Below are 6,088 nucleotides of genomic sequence, written 5' to 3' on the forward strand. Positions count from 1 at the left end.
TTACATGATGTAGTTGAGTTAATGAAAGAAGTAAATCACTGATTTGGCTTGTTTTATCTTGACTTTTCACTACGGCTGGGCACCATAGTAAAAAGTTACGACTGGTATAAAAAAAATGTATTGAATACAGACCCTAACCCAAGATAATATCATATCTTTAGAGAGTTACTAGTTCAGTGAAAAGAAATGATACAAATTTAAAGCAGTACTAAGTAACTTGTTTACCTTAATCCTTTCCGTATTCCTGCTGGGGGTAAGACAAGACTTAATGGGATGATTGGGGGTCTTTCATTTCCCCCTGGTGTCTCTGGCCAGAAAACCACAATTGCAACTTCACTGCCTACGGGTCGTAGGCCCCAATACACACTAATGGAATCACGAAGAAGAAGCTAACAGGCCAACGGGTAAAGCTAACTGTGGGCTAGCGCTACTTAAACAGTATTTACAGCCAAGTTTGAGTGAAAAAAATGATCTCCGTTGTGTAATTGGATGCAAAATATCCCTCTCTCCCTTTGTCTTTTCTGTCAGCGAAGTATTTACTATCACGGCAATTAATGAGTACAAAAACCGCAACATGCTACGACACCTGCAGTGATGCATATGGCCTCTAGGGGCATGAGTTGCTTAGTGTTGCTTTAAAATCTTATCTTGTCTTTTGTTCATGTCTGTTGTGCTTGTTGTTCTGAGAACAGCAACCTGCCCTGGGACTACAGATGAAAATTAGCCATTGTGGCTAACTCTGGCATATTTACATGTGGACTTTGAGGACTCATGTTGATTAATATGCACTGTCCCATCTTAAATAAATGAATAAATAAAATAACTAGTGTTTTATGGAATAAATGAACATTATTATTCTGTTTTCTGTATTATCAGGTATCAGGTATTGTATTTTCACATCACTTTATCACTTTCACTTCATTATTGTGCTCATTGTTTGTCTCCAGATGTTGCACACAGCAGGCAACACTCACTCACTGGTTGATTACACCTTCATATTCAGTAGAGTTAAGTCAATATCTGAAGTAAAAGTAACTGTAGTTGGATCAAGCAACTCTGACGCTTTAGCTCAACACGTTTGTGATGACCGCAATTTTGTGCACATAAATCTGGCCCAAAAATGTAACGCTGCGATGACGGATTAGGATTGAATCAGGAAGGACATCTGGTACAAAAGGCAGCCTGCAAAAGAGTCGAGTCGTGCCTTGGATATACCTTGCATCGACTTCTGAAAGACATTTTGGGAAGTTTCCAGAAACAGGCCAAGAATGCATCAACATTCATCTACACCTACAGTGCGATGCGTCAAATCCACGAGACAGTTTTCGCTCGTATCTTGTGGAATAAAAAGCGACAGAAACGACGCTCTCCTCCACTGAACCCTCTGCCGGCATCATTTCCCCAAACGGAGACAACAACAACATAAAGCCCTCATAATGGCCCCCACTGTCTGGATGTCGGGCCCCTGGGTGCCTCTAATACACTCCTTAATAGACAATCTGTGAGCGCGTCCATTTAAAGGGGCGCACTAAGCTCCCTGCACAGAGCTGACCTGCCCAGTGGGTCCGATCGGTGACAGGTAATCAGCCGCACCGGAGCAGCGCGGCGGCATCAGGACAAGGTCACGCCCTGTCATACACACATATAACATACACACACAGACCAGGGCTAATATCAGAGACCACTGCTCATCCTAATTGCATCGCCTATGTGTGTCCGTCTGGGGATAGAAACTCCAAGGCCTCTGGTTGGGGACAGCATGACACCAAACACAAATGACCACTTTGGGAAGAACGCGTTTTTCTTATTTTGAGGTGCTTAAAGCTGCACTATGCAACTTTTTATGGGGGAAAAAAAAAGTTTATATTAGTGCATATTTGACCTTTCAGTGACCCAGTGCCTTCGCTTTCCATCCTGGTGTCTCCTATGTAGCTTCAGGATCCATTTTTTGGGGGGATTCCTGGTAGGCTTTTGGAATAGATACAGACGGCATCTCTGAAATCGCCCATATATGGTCATTTTTTAAAACAGTTAAGGGAGAATTTTTTTTGCAGAGAAAAATCTAAGCTTTCTCTATTTATTCAAAAACTACTTAGACCAGGGTTGTCCAAAGTGCGGCCCGGGGGCCAAATGCGGCCCTCAGACCAATATTTGGTGGCCCTCGGACTTCTTGCTGAATTGGTACACATCATCAGATTGTCCTTTTTATTTGAAATGTCATAATTCTACACATTTCTAACCAAACGACTAACATTTTATTGTGAGACAGAGCTGGCATGAAGGTTTTAAGCATAAATAAAGGTGTTGTGGCACAATTTAAACCTCTGCTAGTCGAAGGTTTCGCGGGACCGAACTATAGATACAGACGGCTTCTCGTCATAGAAGGGGGCGTGGCTTCGCCGAGGGGGAAAATAGAATCTTTAGAGAAACACAATTTCCCACTCTTTTTAGCCATTTTCTGGTGGAATATGAACTTATCACATAAATAACGTCAAGTGTAAATCGGGTCCATATGGATATTTTGTCACAGCAGATTGTTCAGTAGAGGTGAAAAAACGGCAGTTGTAGCAAGCGCTAGCTAACCGTTAGCATTAGCCCGATGCTAACATGTAGCATCAAGTTAGCATTCTCCGTTAATCATGTATTTATGGGCTGTTGAACCACTTTGCTCCTCCCCATGTCTTTGTATCTTTATTTAGTAGAATCTATATTCATATTTCAGCGTTTGTTACAGTCGTTTTTGAATAATTAGAGAAAATGTAATTGTTTTCCAAATTGTTTTCCCCCTTAACTGTTTTCAAAAATGACCATATATGGGCGATTCCAGAGATGCCGTCTGTATCTATGAGCGCCATTTATTCACTTCTACAGAACAATCTGCTGTGAGAAAATATCCATATGGGCCTGATTTACACTTGACTTTATTTGTGTGTGAAATATAAGTTCATATTCCACCAGAAAATGGCTAAAAAGAGTGAAAAATTGTGTTTCCCAAAAGATTATATTTTCCCCCTTGCCACGCTCCCTTCTATGACGTCTGTAACCATGGATACGGTTCAATCAGCAGTGAAAACCTAAAAAACTATTGATCCTGGAGCATCCTACAAGGGGCATTTACCACTTGGCTATACGTGTTGTTTATATCCTGATCTCTTTTTATATCAGTGCCCTCTGATGGACACATGTGGAATTATTTCCCCTTTTTAAATTTAAGTTCCCCCCAGTGGCTGGAATGAGCAATCTAGTTTTTTTTAAAATATATACTCAGGAATTTGTGTGTCCTTCAAATCAGGGGCCATATTAAATAATCCCGGATTGCCATGTCTGATTGACTTGAATTGAGATTTTCCACTTATTTAGACAAGTTTACTTTGCTTGTTTGAGGACATTTCGCACTGGTTCTGAGGTCATCTGGCTTGAAATAAAAAAAGTAACACTGCCAATGGGACAAGTGCAATTTTCTTACCCCATTGGCTGGTAAAATGACATGAAATAAAGACTAAATGTAGTGAAATAATCTGAGTCAAATGCCCAAATAAATCTTAATTAGACAAAACAATTATTATGCTCAATTTGAGACATTAAACTAATCTCGATAGCTGTGCATTGAAAGCGCTGAGATGATGTAGAAGGTGGCTGGATTGTACAATTCTTTCTGATTTATTCCTGTTACCAAAGAGAAAATGATTAATTTTTAACAGCGTTTCAATTTATCACTTTTCCGCTATTTGCTACTGAGCGAATAACGTTCCTATACATACGACAAACAAACAGATTGCTGACATCCCATCCAAAGTCTTGCTTGCAGCTAAGGCTGGTTCAGAGAGAGAGGCAGCGATATTTTTAGACCGGGATTAGTCTGAAATGGTTGAGTTTAGAAGTGAGAAGTGACGAAGGATGAATAAGTAACAAACAGGAGGCGACTTTGAGGTGAGATGCCTCTGGGCTCAGCACCGATCGAGCTGAGATACGGGCCTTTCATCCGGCTGCTCCTCCAAGAACCTCCAAGTGCAGGTCTCATTCATAAGTCGAGGTTGTTTGGGAATCAGTGAATCAGCGAAAAATAGCTGAGATTGGGAAGGTAACGGAGAGGCATGGTGTAATTTTTCAGAGGCAGCTGTTTTGTGGCCATCCCTGAACCTTCAACGATGTAGAATAAAGCCTAAAACACATACCAGCATCACAGTGCGTATAGGGAATATGTGACCTACAGCATGTACCTGTATAAGTTGCTAAATATGTTGCCCTTTGGTACAATGACAAACAAAGTGCTGATTTGGCTTTGGTCTTTCACGCCTGTCTTCAGCAGGTGCGGAAACTGATTTTGTCGACTCAAGATACACGCGTGAGAGCTTTTAAAAAACATGCATTATTTTATTTTAAGTGTCCTGCGCAGAGGCGTAGCTGCCTGGGGCCCCCTTGCCTGTTGAAAAATGTTAAAGCAGAACTAAACATGATCGGTCCCCCAATAACACTCTTAATTATTTATTTAGCAGTATTTTAATGAGTGCCCTATAAAAGCTTAAGACAAAGTTAAGACTAAACATTTTTGGTACTTCAAAAATCCTGATTATTACTTTGTTGGCTTTCATGATTTGTAATTATTTGTTAGTCGTGTCCAAAGTCATTCCTAAATTTATATATATTTATATGCACTGTGTCTTTTCACAAATGTCTACTTTTACAATTTAAGGGAAACAACTCTTTTATTCCATCCCCAGGTAGAATATCAGGTGCAGGGCCTTTAAGTAGCTTTTACTCAAGTAGATTCTTCACTCCTGCATCTGTACTTAGGTCAACCATTTGAGTCCTGCTCCTCCTCCAACATTGTGAAAAAGTAACATATTTATTCAGAATATAATTACAAAGAAAAATGATATTACGAAACATTAAAGTGTGAATCCGTCTGCCGTGACACGGGGAGGAGAGACATTTGTTCTACGCTGCCTCAGGTGCCGCATTAAAAGTGAATGAAGATTATTATACACACGAGGACAAACACATGATCATTAAGGCGTAATTACAGCTCCTCAGCGTAGCTTCATCCCGTCTTTGTATTCAAATAACTCATCCGCGCGCCACTGTATCTCTAATTAAAGTCTTTCATTGTTATCTATTAAAGTAATGTGATAGATCATTTCTTGACTGGCGTCGTGTGTAAGAGCAAAGAGCAGATAAATGGCACGCATTAAAAAAGGTAAAGTTATGCCTATGTTTACATTTAATTATATCAGGAGTTCAGAATCGTCTTTGAACAAGGGCCTCGACCTGTTTGAGCCACAGCAGAGGGATGAGAATGGCAAGATTTCAACTCCTCGTTATATATACACACTTAAAACTAAAGACCGTGGACGCTACATTCAACCCTGACATCGAGTTCCTGTAGTATTTTTTTATATCTAAAATCTAAATGCAAAATTAGGACCACAGTCAATTTTATAGTTGCCTTTTATTAGAAGTGTTATTTTCATTAAAACTCTATTTAAGTAAATTCAATTTACAATTCAATTCAAAACATACAGACAATAGACTAACACTGTTGTATGACTCCATTGGTTCATCGTGGCAAAGTGATGTGAACAATTGTGTTTTGGTTCATTTCACATGTGGCGCTTCGTGAAAACACAAAGTCTGTGACAACAATGAGACGTATTTGCTGACACAGCATGATGGCGACTGCTACAGTCGAATTGATCTCAAAAATACACAAGACTCAAAACGACCAGGCAAATGGAGTCGTAGCCATTGTCGATGTTCTAATCCATACTTTCTTTGTAAACATTTAAACTACATTAAACATCAACCATTCAAACAGTGATATGTTGGAAACAGACAATGCACAGTCACGCACTGAAGCTTTGTCTTTAAGACTCGAAGACAAGGTTTGGAAATGTAATCAAAAATACTTTTTTAGAAAAAGTGAGCATGTCCACGCCTGATGTGTTTCAATAGTATAATACAAAAGCAATGGTTTCATTCTGTAAATGTGATCGTTTGAGACAAAACTGCTGAATCCATAAAAAAATTACTGTAATATTCATTCATTCAGAAATAACTTGTTACATAAAGAAATAAGGAGCCAAACTAT

The sequence above is a fragment of the Gobius niger genome (assembly GCF_951799975.1).
Source record: "Gobius niger genome assembly, chromosome: 20".
In the NCBI taxonomy this organism is placed as follows: domain Eukaryota; kingdom Metazoa; phylum Chordata; class Actinopteri; order Gobiiformes; family Gobiidae; genus Gobius; species Gobius niger.